This window comes from Astatotilapia calliptera, chromosome 2 (genome assembly GCF_900246225.1).
Source record: "Astatotilapia calliptera chromosome 2, fAstCal1.2, whole genome shotgun sequence".
Classification (NCBI taxonomy): Eukaryota; Metazoa; Chordata; class Actinopteri; order Cichliformes; family Cichlidae; genus Astatotilapia; species Astatotilapia calliptera.
In genome coordinates this window covers 26,740,515-26,756,396 of record NC_039303.1, presented here as the reverse complement: position 1 = coordinate 26,756,396, position 15,882 = coordinate 26,740,515, and positions in this window count along the sequence as shown.

The window sequence follows — 15,882 nt, the reverse complement described above, 5'->3', positions numbered from 1 at the left end:
ATACGAGTTCTCTGTGTGTCTCTGCTGCCTTTAGGAGAGCTTGTAATGACAGTCCCTCAGCCTTAAATGTTTAGTGAGTTACATATTGTTTTAGCCTAACTATAGTTAATTAACAAGATGTAAGTGAAGTTGTGTGATTCAGTATGCTTTGTAGTGTATTTTTGGAATATTTCTAATCATTATAATTTACTTTTCTTTCTATTTTTATAAATTATAAATGTGAAAATGACTCACTATTAATAATTATTTAGAATTTTTATTCATTTATGTGTTTTTCCACAATGTTTAAGTTGTTTTAACACTACATTACATTAGCCAGATAAAAAGAAGATTAAGACAGATTCTGAAATGTATTTTGAATGATTTGCATTGTTTGCCTCATTTGCTTCGTTGCACATCTGTAGATTGACAGCAAAAATATCATGGCAACACTAGAAGGGTTTCCTGCCAGTTTCTATGGGGAACCAGGAGTACTGGGCATGCTAGCCAATGGGATCAGTGCATTCCTTGTACTTCTGCAGAATTTCAATACAGCCCACACTGGCAAAGAAGCATATGGGGTGGAGAACATACTTGCAGGTACATATTTTTGACAATCAGCTATAATAATGTAAAAAAGAAAAAAGGAAGAGTTAGCTAAGTCATTTTTTATTTTATTTAACAGGTGTTCATCTCATCCTGATTGGAGGTATATGCCAACTTATTGCCGGGCTACTTTCCTTTAGAAAATACGATCACCTGAGTGGCACTGCCTTTATTGGCTATGCTGCTCTTTGGGCTAGTTATGGGGCGACCCGAATCTACTCTGGTGTCTCTGACAATCAAACAACAAATCAGACAAGCAATTTATCTCTGTCCACTGACCTCATGACCAACATATCTCTGAATGGCTCCGCAGAGATACCAGGTGGCTATTTCTTCCTGTCCATAAAAGAGTCAGCCATTGCGGGTCTGATCCCCTACATTTTACTGTCCTTTCTCCTGGCATTTTGCTCTGCCACAGTCAACTACATCATGCCTTTTGTTTTTGGGGCCATCACTGCCACTTTAATCTTTGAAGCAGTGGGTATAGTAGCAAGCTCCTGGGCTCTCATAGTATCCGGGGTCCTGGAGTTGCTCATTTTGATCTTTGCCATCTACGGTTCAGCTGTACTGCTCCTCAAAGGTTTGACCCAACGTCTAGCCCTCAAAGGCTTTGGGACCCCCCTCTTTAATGTTCTTCTCTTAGGAATCGGAAACTCAGCAAGTGCCCAGAGCATTGGCCAAGAGAAGAAGAAAAACACCAAATATGCTGAACCCATGGCGTTGGGTTTCTTCTGTGACTCTGTAGCTCCTTTCATCTTTGCTTTCTACAGCTTCGGGTACATGAAGTCATTTGGTTTAGGAGCTGCCTGGGTCTCAATCATCTCATTCGCCCAATTGTTCTCTAGCTACTATGCCCATCTGCGCCAAGACTGCTACCACACTACAAAGTTTGGATTTCATGCCACATATTGGCTGATTAAGGCTTGGAGTGAGTTTGTGGCGTCTACTCTGATCGGAAATAAGAGCGAAGTAGGCTCTGCTAGAGAAGTAATGGTGGGAAACTGGTTCTTTGTGGTGGCAGGCTTGATTCTGTGTGTGGGAAGTCTGAATATGGACATCCTAGAACTGATTCACAACATGCTTTTTGTCCTAGTCACAGTTTCAACAGTACCCCAGATTCCACTTGAGGGTTACTACATCTTCTTTGGTGTAGCTTGTGCTCTGTTTACCGCAGTCTCCATCTATGGCACCTTTGCACGTCTCGTCAACAGTATAGCAGAAAAGTTACTAATCCCTGTAGGGAAGCAGCCTGTCTCCACTGCAAATATGAAGAAGGCTTTGAAGTGGGGCAAGTCCCAACAAGTAGGCAGCGAGATGGTGCCCCACACTGACCAGACCTCCGATGTTCTGTTTTACTTTTTAAATGGGGTCGCAGCTCTGTCAGCTATTCATTCTAAGTTGTCCAGTATGAATCCCACGTTCCTTCATCTGACCATCCCTTGGGTCCTGATCTCTGGAGCGATCATCCAGGCTTACGTCAGCAGGTTGCAAGTCACAGGTGGTGGTCGGTTTGGGTCAGTCATCTCGTCCATCTATGTGGGAGTATGGGCGACATGGACCTGGTTTCGATTCGCAGGTATGCCAGTACAAACACTAGTGTGGACATTTCTCTTTCTGATTTAGAAAAGATTCTTAACCCAAGTTTTTTTTTTTTCTAGGTACCCTGCTTCAGCTCTCCACAGGGGCAGCTTATGCTTTCACAGCAGGAGCCATTGCCCTCCTGGTCATTAATGGTTTCCTCATGTTGATTGGTAAGATTAAAATTCCCTGTTAGTCTCAATAGAAGATTTGTTGATTGGATTATTTGTTTCAAGAAGGATTTTTTTACGTGTCTGTGTGTGTTAGCTGCCTATAAGAACCTGGTTTTGCTGCTTCTGACGACTGTGATGGAAGTTGCTCTTGTCTGTTTCCTGCTCTCCACCCTCCAGCGACTGCCATATAGGCTGGAAAGTAAGTATTGATAAAGCCTCATTTTTAAACATAGGATTCACTTTTGATTAAAAATGATATAAAATGTTATAGAGACTCTCAAGCTGATTATTTCTAAAACTGGCTTTTCTTTTTTCTTTTTTACAGTTGCTATGCTTGCACTGGTGGCAATAATTTGTGTATATGGCATTCTGGCAACACTGGTGAGCGGCATCTTCTCAGAGAGACTCATACCTATGGGTCCTCCCTTACTAAAGGTAAGCAGAGATGAAACTGACTTTGTGCTCCTTCTCAAAGTCAGTTTTTTTAAACATGCCCTTTCCACTGTGTCCTGTCTTAGGAGGTAAAGAAGCAGGAAACATCGCCAGAGCTGCCATGTCCGATAGCCAGCTCACGACTAACCAGCGGTCTCTTGAAGATCGCTGGAATTCTGGAGGAAGGAGGAGTATGCGGCATTCCGACAGACACCGTGTACGCCTTAGCTGCATCCTGCAAAAATCCTCAGGCCATTGAAAAAATATACAATATTAAAGTAAGAGTCATTAAAAGATTGGCAAATTAATTCAATATTCACGTGTCTGTGATGTATAAAGCTTATTAATCTGCAATCTATAACCTGTTCCAGGACAGACCAGCCGAGAAGCCCATATGTGTTTGCATTTCTAGCGTGGAACAGCTGGTGGCAGCCAAGCCTCCTTTCAGTCCTCTGCTCTGGGAGTTTATGAGGAATGTGTATCCCGGAGGCATCAGCTGCATTGTCAAGAAAGGAGACTGGCTGTTCCAACTCGGTAAACTTTGTAGTGCAGCGTAAATATGGTGTTACTGGAATCTGTGTCATTTATCAGCACTCACCTCAGCTCAATCTGTCTGTGTAGGAGTGGGACCAGCTTATGACCGTGTTGGGACTCGGGACAGCATCATGATTCGTGTCCCTGACCACACAGTTACCGGCCACTTGTGTAATATTACTGGACCGCTTGCTATCACCTCAGCCAATCCAAGTGGAGAGGCAGACAGCACCCACCACAGCATGGTCATTGAGTAAGAGCTTGCAAACAGCTTACAAAGTAGTAGACTGATCTAACCTGTGACAGTATGTGTAACCCCCTTACAGCAAATGTTTCTGTAGAAAAGTGACAAATTATTTATTTTACGATGTGGAGTATTAGTAATAGATGATTGCTGACCGCTCATTTACCCTCCCTTTTCTGGCACAGTCGACTCGGACACAAGATCCAAGGAGTTCTCTGTGATGGAGACTCTAATGAAGTTGTTGCTTCCACTGTGGTTAACTGCTTGAAGATTGATGAAGGTGAACACAAAAGAAGTCACATAAAATTCAAATTTGGGTGTTTTATGAAGCACCATCTAACTTATCTCACTCTTTCTGCAGGCACCATCACCATTGTGAGAGAAGGCTGTGTCCCTGCAGTTAAAGTTTGCCAGATCTTTGAGCAAATAAAAAGCACAATGTTGTGATTGTTACGATTCTTTTCTTTAAGGGAGCACATGCTTGAATGGTTGCCTTCAGGATCAGCAGCTTTATCTGTCATTCTGTCTCTTTCTTTTCAATACTCTCAATGCTCTTATTCAAGCTTTTTTTATGTAGTTGTAATTGTGGATGTATGGGTATATGTTACAATAAAAACTCCATCTGTACCATCTATTAGCTGTAGTAGGAACTTTATCTTGAAATTGTATGTGGATGAAGAATCTGCTGTGATACTACAGCTTCATGAAGACAACATGTCTCGGATGTGCCTCTATAAAAATTATTTTTATGATAACTACAGTTATAGTAACACACATATATGTAAAATTGTTGTTTGCCTAATAATTTTAAACCTGTATATATGTATTTAAACTATATTCTTTTCTTGGGTATGTATATGTATTTAAGTTCTTTATGTTTAATTAATTATGCTGAAATAAATAAATACATAAACTGATGTTGTCTTCATGCTGTTGTTAATATTCCATAGTCACATATTATTATATATATATTTAAAGCATTTTGACCTGTTTTTATTATTCAGCATTAAGAGAAAACAAACAGATTTTTAGAAAGATCCTTTACTGAAGCAGAGACTGAACCGATATGCACCAAGTTTTACTTCTCGATACAGAAATAGTCATGAATATAAATGAACACTTTGCAAAAGTCTTGAGCCACCCTTCATTTCCTTCTATTTTGCTTCCAATGAGCAAGGCTTTCCGGCCACAGTTTTTAAAGCGGTTCTAAGTGACCAGTTTTTAGTTCTCCAGGCTGTCTGAAGGTCTTCCAATGTTTTTCTTTGGACATTAGCTGCCTTTTCACTCATTTTCAGTTCAGCTCTTGTACCTGACTATGTTCAAAGGAATTACTTTTTGTCTGTGAATGAATCACTCCAGCATTTAAAAAGTCATCTAACTGGATGAACCAGTGTTGCCTCTACACATAACAGACAACTTTCCAAAGAATCCATTCTACTTTGGGCAGTTTGTTGCTAGAGTAGCAGTTGGAAATTAGTTGGAAAAACATATCATTTGCCCTCTTTTTTTTCAGTTAAATGCTATGAAAAATGCTAATGATAACATAGCCTAGAAGGCAGGAAATTGTATCTTATGTGTCAATAAAGTGATTTCTAAAGAGCTATTAGTAGAAAACTACAACAGATGAGTAACATCTGAAAGTTACATCCTTAAAAAATAAGAAAGAAAATCCAGCAATGACCTGACACAGGACCTGAGATATAGATCTGGCCCTGCAGTGGATCTATCTAACGTTGACTGAAGCCTCATCAGTAATGGTACAATGGTGTCATTTGAAAGGAGGCTGAAAAGAAACCGTTCAAGCGTTCAACAAGCTGACAGTTTTCCAAAAACATGTCAAGACAGCTTGTGTAAAACATTTGGGCACTTGTCTATAGAATATACATTATTATGTTCATTGCTTCAAGCAAGCTGTCACTTTTTGCTTTCTCTTGATCAAAAACATGAATTGTGCAGCTATGGTAGTGTGTGCAAAAGCCTCATTTTCTTATCTCTTTATATTTTGCTTCCAAAGAGAGAAAATTTATTGTCATTTTTTAAACTGCTCTTGAGCAATATTTTTCTTTTGAAGGTCTTTCAAAGTTTGTCTTTGTACATTGTCTGGTTTTTCCGAGGTTAGAGGTTAGGAGGCTTTTGTACTTGACCATATACAGAGGAATATTTTCTTTTATTCGTTAAGCCACTTAACACTGACCTGTGAATCATACGTCATCATGCAGTCTTATTGGAAGATTGTCTTTCAGGAAATAATTTTTTAAAAAGGGAAGGAGGAGAATATGGAAAGAGGAGAGAGCTACAACATTGAATGTCTAAAGTCACCTGTTAAACACAATGGAGGCCGTATCATGATGGTTGTCAGTTGGAGATCTTTGTCAGTGATCCACAACACACTGCAGTAAAAACATACCTGAACAGAACACAGACCACATAACTATTAGTCATAGACTGGCCTCCCCAGTGCCCAGACCCCAGTATTATTGAAGAAGTGTGGGATCATCTTGACAGAGAAGGGACAAAAAGACTGCCAACATCCAGAGAAGAGCTTTGAATGTCCTTCAAGAAGCCCAGAGAACTATTCCTGAAGACAACATGAAGATAGCAAGAAACAAGAGAGCCTGCCTGAGTGAGTTCAGGCTTTGCTGAACAATAAAGATGTTCAAAGCAAATGTTGACTTTCAAGCTTGTTAGAATTTTACAAATTCTATTTTTGGCTTACATACTACATTTCCATTTATTTTTCAATAAATTGCTGCACCTGCTGCTTATTTTTCAGAAAAAATAAAAATAAATGAAGGCTAGTTCATGACACAGTAGTACAAACACAAACATGTTTAAAATTGAAACAGTCCGACTGGGGTCTGGAATGTGGGGCCTCCCTGCTGCTGTGGCGTCGGGGCGGTCTGCTTCTTTCCACCCCAGGGAAGAGCGTAACACTACCTGGGTCTGGGTGCAGTTTCCCCTTCCAGGGGCAAGGGTACCTAGACCTGGGGTATAGAGTACGCTTGGGGAGTGTGATTCTGTGTACAGTGTCTGTTTATGTCTGTCTCCACGTTGGGTGAGTGTTGAGTAATTGCATATGAGAGCATGAGGGTGGGAATGGATGTTTGTATCTGTGTGTGCCTGTTTTTCTGTGTCTATATGTCATGTCAGGTATCAGACGCCACCTCTCTAGGGACATCTCAGGCCCTCCTGGCTTCTGCTCCGCGGCTGCTGAGTGACCCCTCATTCTGGGGCTCTCCTCAGCTCTTTTCGGTATAGTGGCGCGGCTGCCCCTCCGTTGGTCTTCCTTGGTCTCTTGTGCTCTGAGGGTCTCTGGATGTCTGGAGCCTGGATCTCCTCCATACCTGCTTCATGCCCTGTAGGATGGGGCTATGCCCCCCCCCACACCCTCTAGCAGATCGTTATGTGAAGGAACCTTTTAAATACTGTACAAGCGCGTTCATGCTCACAGGTGTACACACGGGTGCTCACAGACACAAACTACACTCTTTTTGGCTCCTACCTCAAAGCACGCTGTGCGCTGTTGATCCTGTGCTGCACAATAATGTTTAATATTTAGTATTTACTGTTATATTCACATAGATCATCGCGATGATGTTGTTTATTATATTGCTCTTTTTTTCCTGCTTGTTTTCTCTTTTTTCTTTTTCAACAGGTGATCCAGGTGATTGATATATGTATTTTTTGTCTGTAAAAAAAAAAAGGTATACTATCCACACAAACATAATATAATATAATTATGTATAAAATTATATATTATATATTATAATAATATAATTGTATACAATGTAAGGCCAGAAAAGACAAATTCATTAAACCAACCTTAATGACAGGTTGGAAACGCAACACTGTCCAAATAAAGGGTCAATATCTTTGTTAAAGATGCAAAGAAAATAAAAGAAAGATTGTTTTAAAAGTCGAAATACGCCAAAGAAAATGTGATTAACACCACAAATCCAAGCAATCCAAAGCAAAGCATTTTAAATCTATTTTTTTCTTAAAATTTTTTTCTTCACTATTTTATTAATGAAGTGTGTTATACTTTTACTGTAGGTTCACTAGAGTTTAAGCTGAGAACAAAGGCATCGAGTCATTTTCGGATGCACGTTATGTAAGCGATGCCTTCATGCATGCAGTCATTGTACACTTTTCTTGTCTTTTGTGGAAGCTCATCTTTCAGAAATTCCCTTGAAGGTATGCGCGTGCTGAAGATTGCATACCACACCTCGTTTTAAAACACAATTCTTCTTTTGTTCACTGTATTGTGCGAACTTCCTTGCGGGTATAGTTGAAGAGCCTCCGTTACTTACATTTTCCTCACCTGTTGCTTAATGAAGGCTGAATAACAATTTAAATGTAGGTGACTGAAAATAGCTTTTACGTATTATCAGTAAACGTCATGTAATTTCTTAATTTAATCAAAAAGTTATTTATGTAATATTTGGCTTTGTGCTCTTTAAAAGAACACAAAGGTGCATTGTGCAGTCCCACAGTCTTCCTCTAAAGGAAATTTAGACCCTTGTTTTTGTTGAAGTAAAGTGTTGTTTTTATTCACGTCAAAGAATCTTTCGGATACTGTGTCTCATCTTTGTATCTACGAGGAAACACTTGTCAAGGAAGGAGTGTACATACTCATGTCATCTCCTCTATCATTATCTCAAACATTCATTGAGCAAAGCATCTTTTTGTTTAGAAAAAGAATGCAGACTCACAAAGAACAAAGACACTGTTGTACTAAATGAGTAAATTTGTTACCAGGAACTTACCAGGAACAGTTACTGTGAAATTCTTTCACAGCTGTCACATCGCCATGGCCTGCAGTGCATCTGAACAGTATTCACAGCACTTCACTTGTTGTCAATTGTGTTTGTTATACATCTTCTCAAAGTCCTTGGGCCACAGGGATATCAGTGACAGTAAAGAACATCACCGGATTTCCTGTTGTCAGCATATACTCACCAGCCAGTTCATTAGGTACACCAGTACAGTTATAATAATAATAATAATAATGGATTGCATTTATATAGCGCTTTTCGAGACCTTCAAAGCGCTTTACAATTCATTCACTCTCACGTACTGGTGAAGGCAAGCTACAGTTGTAGCCACAGCTTCCCTGGGGCAGACTGACAGAAGCGAGGCTGCCATATTGCGCCATCGGCCCCTCTGGCCATCACCAGTAGGCCATCACAAGACGAATTGCCAACTCTTGAGCCACGATCGCCTGATAGGCTGGTCTGAGTATTTCAGAAAGTGCTGATTTAGTGGCATTTTCCTACACAGACACCTTTAACGCTAACAGGGAGCAGTCTGAAAAAGAAAAATATCCAGAGGCGAAAGTTCTCTGCATGAAAAAGCCTCGTTAATAGCGGAGATTAAAGGAGAATGGCCAAACTGCTTTGAGCTGATAGGAAGGCAACAGAAAATTTTATATATATATATATATATATATATATATATATATGAACTGTGCAGACTACCATATTTACATTTAGCAGGTTAAGGTGAAATAAATTAGATTTGGAAGCAACTTTTCCAATTTTCTTACTGACTAAATGTTAGAAGCATAACAGGAAGCTGAGGTTTGGCTTTATGGCCTCATAGTCTTTATACATTCCAGTATTCTCTTTTATGGTGCTGTTACTTCAGCTGCTGTTTTGTCTCATAATTTTTTATTGTAGGGAGAGATTCATAGATCATTATTTTTGAGCCATATGTGACTATTTTTTTAGCCATGTTATGATACATGTATCCGTGTCGCCTCACACTATATTTTTCCTCATTTAGGGAGTAATTTTATTGAAAGAGTCAAAAAGGTATTTCCCAAAATACACTGCGATCTGCAAAGCCTGTGGCAAATGTTGTACAGAGGCTTATCTGGTCACCACTTCTGGCAGCTTTGCACAGGAAACTGAGGTTACAGTTCACACAGACTTAAAAAAGGATGACAGAAGATTGGAAAATGTTGCCTTATCTGATGAGTTTCAACTTTTATGAAGACAAAGTAACAATCAGATGACTTGTGAAAAAAGACACATCACTGGCTTTTTTACAGTGCAATTACAAATAATCATGCAATGGTCAGTATAGTGTGGTTACATAAGAGAGCGTGTCATATACAACAATTATCAGCAAAACCATATCAGTTTTATCCAAAACTGTTAATCGAAAACATTGCACCACACCAAGAAGAAATATTATCCCGATACGAGTTTGACAGCAAGTCAAAACTAACCACAAAATATGATAAGAAAATATCCTCAAGTGTCCCTTCCTTAGAAAGAAATGTAAAGTCTTGTTTTTATTCACGTCAAAGAGTTAACCTCATCTCATCTCTGTATCTTCGAGGAAACACTTGTCATGCTTGCTGTAAGGAGTGTTCATAAGGAGTCATCTCCTCCATCATTATCTCAAACACAGAAAAGGAATGCAGACACACAATGAACAAAAGAAACTGTTGTATTAAATGATTATAAACGATTTCTTACCAGGAAGGAGCAGTTACATTAAAAAGCTTACTTTTTCTGCTTTCTGTGTTTTTGTTAAAAATGTGACATCAAATTCATTCTACAAACAATACTACATAATCGTGAACGAGAATGAGTTTTTTTGTGTCAAATTCTTTCCCATAACCTATACATTATTATATTGCATTGCATTGCATTGCACAGGATTGTTTGTAGTTTTAGGTGAAAAATGATTTTAATCCAATTTGGAATAAGGCTGTTACATGACAAACTGTGGAACATGTTACAGTACACATTTTGGATGCACAGTTTCTCTTTTCCACAGTTTCATTAGATAACATTACAGGAAATTACAACAAAATATATATTTTTAAATGCTGTTTTGGATGGTCTTCGTTTCAGACCCCCTATTAGAATACAGCTTAAAAAACAGAAAAGCTGGTAAGGCGGTGAAACAAAGATACATATTGAGCAGAATATTACGAATGTTTGCACATGCACATATAAATAGTTTGACACGATTACTGCTGTGTCCACACCTAGAGGTATCTGAGACTTTGGGTGGGAGCTTGCTCTCACTCTGCACTACAAATTTCCCATCATAAAACGAGTCAAGAGGGAGTGTTGCTGCTCAAACAAGGAGGAAAGTACTGTACGTTTCCTGGTTCCTTATCCCAAATTAGGTAACTGGTTGATTATACAGTCACAAAGTTCTTATAGAGAGTATCACCGAGTATCACTTGAGTTATTGTGCTAGGTAATTATTTGCAAGTAACGAAGTATTTAAAACAATTCTGATTTGATCTAAATTGCTGAGAAGCATTCAGGAAACAGCCGTGTTTTCCTCTAAACAACTACAACAGCTGGTTTCATTTCGTCATGTTTTTTCTTTGTGCTTCTTCGAGCACTTTCTTAGTTACATAATTTATGTTTTTATCTACATGACATAACAAATGCATTGCTAATCATAATAGCGAAACTGCTGACTTTCCCACCAAACCTTAGCTTAACATTTTCCTCATTCCAAGGGCATCAAAGGTTATTGCAGAGCATCCAGAAATCATTGGCAACACTTCCCTTATTCTACATTTTATCATGTTACAGCCTTATTCGAAAACACGATTAGTCATAATATTATTCATTTTTTACATCAAAATTCTACGAAAGATTGCTTGACATTTTTTAAAATGCATTAAAAAAAAAAAAAAGGACACTTATGACACTCAGAACCAAGCTCAGGTGCAGCCTGTTTCTACTGAACATCTATCAGATGTTTCTACAGGGGATTGGAGTCCAGCTGTGGTAAATTCATTGGATACGACATGATTTGAAAAGGCACACATGTCTATGTTAGGTCTCATAGTTGACAGTACATGTCAAAGAATAAAGCCCAAGAAAGTCCAAGGAATATGAACTCTTTGGCCCGAAAGGCAAGTGTCATGGCTGAAACCAGGCACCACTCATCACCTGGCCAATACATCCCTACAGTGAAGCATGGTGGTGGCACCATCATGCTGTGGAGATGTTGTTTAGCAGAAGGACCTGGTAGACCTGTCAGGGTCGAGGGAAAGACAAATACTGCAACATACAGAGACATCCTTGTTGATAACCTGCACCAGAAAGCGCTGGACCTCAGACTGGTGAAAAGGTTTATCTTCCTAAAGGACGATGCCCCTAAACAATCAGCCAAGATAACAAAGGAGTGGCTTCAGGACCACTGTGAATATCTTTGAGTGTCCCAGCCAGAACCCCGTCTTGAACCTGATTGAACATCTCTGGAGAGATCTGAAAATGGGGAGGAAATGGACGTTCGCCATCCACCTGTTGAAGCTCGAGAGGTTCTTCAAAGAAGAATAGGAGAAACTGCCCAAAAATATGTGTGCCAGGCTTGTAGCATCAAACTCAGAAAAAAAAATGCAATTGCTGCCAAAGGTTCCCCTCAAAATATTGAGTAAATGTTTTCACTACATGTTTTTGTATAAATGTTTTTATTTTATAATAATAAATAATAAACTTGGAAGAATTTCAAGCAAACTGTTTTTTTTTTTTCATTTTGTCATTATGGGGTATTGTGTGTAAAAAAATGAATGTAATGCATTATGGATGAAGGCTGTAACACCATTTTACATCAGTGGTGTTACTCATGAGGATATGGAAATAATGGTTTACAACAGCTACTGCTCTCAGCTTGCCATACTGAGTGTGACAAAGTATGCACGGTTGCTTATTCATGGAAGAGTATCACTTGACTTATTGCACAAGTCAGGAAGTATTAAAACATCAGATTGCCTCTAAACAAAACAAGTTAGTTACATAGTTACATAATTTATATTTTTATCTACATGACATAACAAATGCATTGCTAATCATAATAGCGAAACTGCTGACTTTCCCACCAAACCTTAGCTTAACATTTTCCTCATTCCAAGGGCATCAAAGGTTATTGCAGAGCATCCAGAAATCATTGGCAACACTTCCCTTATTCTACATTTTATCATGTTACAGCCTTATTGAAAAACTGATTAGACTTAGTATTATTATTATTATTATTATTTTACATCAAAACTCTACAAGAGATTGCTTGACATTCTTTCAAATGCATTAAAAAAACCCAAAAAAAACCCCCCAAAAAAACCCCCCGATTCCTGTAACTGCCAGTGAGACTTCTGCTCCGCTCAGCAAGTATTTTGGCCCACTCCTCATAAGCAAACTGGCCCAGTTGTTTCCGGTTTGAGGGGCGCCTTTTCCAGACTGCATGTTTCAGCTCCTTCCAAAAATGCTCAATAGGATTGAGGTCAGGGCTCATAGAAGGCCACTTTAAAATAGTCCAATGTTTCCCTCTTAGCCATCCTTCGGTGTTTTTTTTCACTGTGTGTTTTGCGTCATTGTCCTTTTGTAAGACCCATGACCTGCAACTGAGACCAAGCTTTCTGACACTGGCCAGCACATTTCTCTCTAGAATCCCTTGATAGTCTTGAGATTTCATTGTACCCTGCACAGATTCAAGACACCCTGTTCCAGATGCAGCAAAGCAGCCCTAGAACATAACCGAGCTTCCCCCATTTTCACAGTTAAGACAGTGTTCTTTTCTTGATACGCTTCATTTTTCCGTCGGTGAACATAGAGCTGATGTGCCTTGGCAAAAAGTTCAATTTTTGTCTCATCTGTCCACAGGACATTCTCCCAGAAGCTTTGTGGCTTGTCAACATGTAGTTTGGCATATTCCAGTCTGGCTTTTTTATGATTTGTTTTCAACAATAGTGTCCTTTGTCGTCTCCCATGTAGGCCACTGTGGCTGAAACAACGACGGATGGTGCGATCTGACACTGATGTTCCATGAGCATGAAGTTCAGCTTGGATTTCTTTCTGGGCTCTTTTGTTACCATTCGGAATATCCGTCTCTTTGATCTGTTGTCAATTTTCCTCCTGCAGCCACATCCAGGGAGGTTGGCTACAGTCCCATGGATCTTAAATGTCTGAATGACATGTGCAACTGTAGTCACAGGAACATCTAGCTGCTTGGAGATGGTCTTATAGCCTTTACTTTTAACATGCTTGTCTATGATTTTCTTTCTAATCTCCTGAGACAACTCTTTCATTTGCTTCCTCTGGTCCATGTTGAGTGTGGTACACACCATGTCACCAAACAACACAGTGACTACCTGGAGTCCTATAGGCCCACTGACTGATTACAACATTGCAGACACCTGTGATGCTGATTAGTGGACACACCTTGGATTAACATGTCCCTTTGATCACATTATTTTCCATTCTTTTCTAGGGGTACCATCATTTTTGTCCAGGCCTGTTTCATGCATTTACTTTTTAAATAATTCAGTTGAAGCATGGTTGGAAAGCAATGTCAAACTTTCATTGGTTAAGATTGGAATTTTTTGTTTATTATTACTTTTGTCAAATTAAAGTTATTTCTGTGACCATTGTGAGTTTTTCTTTCACTGACTGAAGGGTACCAACAATTTAGTCCACGTCTGTATATATTGAACTGCTGTTGTTGTTGTTACCTTTGCTTCACTGTAAATAAATCCACTGTCTTCTTCAAAGGAGCCCTGCATACGAGTCCTGTCTTTCCACATCAGCCCTGACAATCAGCTTAACATTTTACCCATTCTCAGAAGACTCCTCAAAGGCTACTATTTCCTCTCGTACATGCAATATGTTTCTTTGGTTTCTTTTGTGTCAGTGATGTTAGTCACCAGATACAGAAACACTATAAAGTCACTGCATTAAATTTAAATCATTAGATTTATGTTGCAAAACGACATATTTAACACAAAACACAAAACTTCCTAAACCTAACAAAGCAGTTTTCAGTGACTAAATAAGGCCATCACTTCATCTTTTTTTTTTTAACAAAGTAAAAGACTTTGAGTGTCCAAGCCGGAGGCCAGACTTGAACTGATCGTACATCTCTGGTAAGATCTGAAAATGGGTGAAAAGCTATGCTCCTCATCCACCTGTTGGAGCTCGAGTTTTCTAAGACTTTGGGTGGGAGCTTGTGCTCACTCTGAGCTACAAAATTTCCCATCATAAAATGAGTCCAGGGGGAGTGTTGCTGCTCAAACTAGGAGGAAAGTGTAGTGAGGGAAAAGCCCGCTGACACCTGTACGTTTCCTGGTTCTTTTTTGGTAACTCGTTGATTATTCAGTCACAAAGTTCACATAAATATTAGATCACTGAGAATCACTTGAGTTAGTGTGCTAGTTAATTATTCACAATTAAGGAAGTATTTAAAACAATTCTGACTATCTAAATTGCTTAGAAACATTCAGGAAACAGCCGTGTTTTGAAGCACCTGAGCTTCAAAACTGAGCTCAGGTTCACCCTGTTTCCACTGATCGTCTATCAGATGTTTCTACGGGGACTGGAGTCCATTTGTGCTAAATTCAGTGGATACGACATGATTTGAAAAGGCACACACCTGTCTATGTAAGTTCTCATAGCTGACAGTGTATGTCAAAGCACAAACCAAGCCATGACGTCCAAGGAATTGTCTGTAGATGTCCAAGACAGGATTGTATTGAGGCACCGATCTAGAGAAAGGTACAGAAATACCAATCTAAGCAATCAGGGTAGAAGGGTCTAAGTCAGGGAGGGACAAAGGAGAACCTTCCAGAAGGACAACCATTTCTGGAACACTCAGGCCTGTATGTATAAAGTATGTATAAAGAGTTGCTTAGTAATACACAAGTACACTTGAATTGCATTGCACTATTCTGAAAGTAGCATGTCCATACCTCTGTAAAAGAGGATACACATGCCGAGCTGGAACACGCCAGCTGTCCACAGCCAGGGGACATGACCGACAGAGAGCTCAGGGACCACACCTAGCAGGGGGCAGGCTAATACAGACGCAGATAATAAATTCATCGCCAAACTCACTGACACGGCATCATTACACCCCTGGTTCTGCTCTGCTTTCAGCTCAGCTTTCTTCTTCGCACCTGTTCCAGGAAGTTCCACTTTACCGTGAGTGATCACAGACAGCAGACGTCCAGAACCAAAGTAAAGACACACCAGACAGACAAGGAAGTAGTTAGCAGCTGTGGCATACAGGCCAAAACCTACCGCTGTCAGACCTGCGATCTGATGGGCGGAAGCTAAGGAGATACCAACAGCTATGAGAAAGAGAACTGCTTTCTTTGCTACAACAGCAGCAATGCCTATGATGAGCAAGGCCAATATAAATGCTGCAAGGCCTGGGACAAAAGCGAATCTCAGCTGTGTGGGCTGTATGACCCTCTGCCCTCCCAGGATATACACCAGACCAGAGCCACACCACAGAGCAGAAACAGTGAGACACAGGGTGGAAAACAGGCGGCCGTGGGACAGACTGTGATGGATTCCTAAGAAA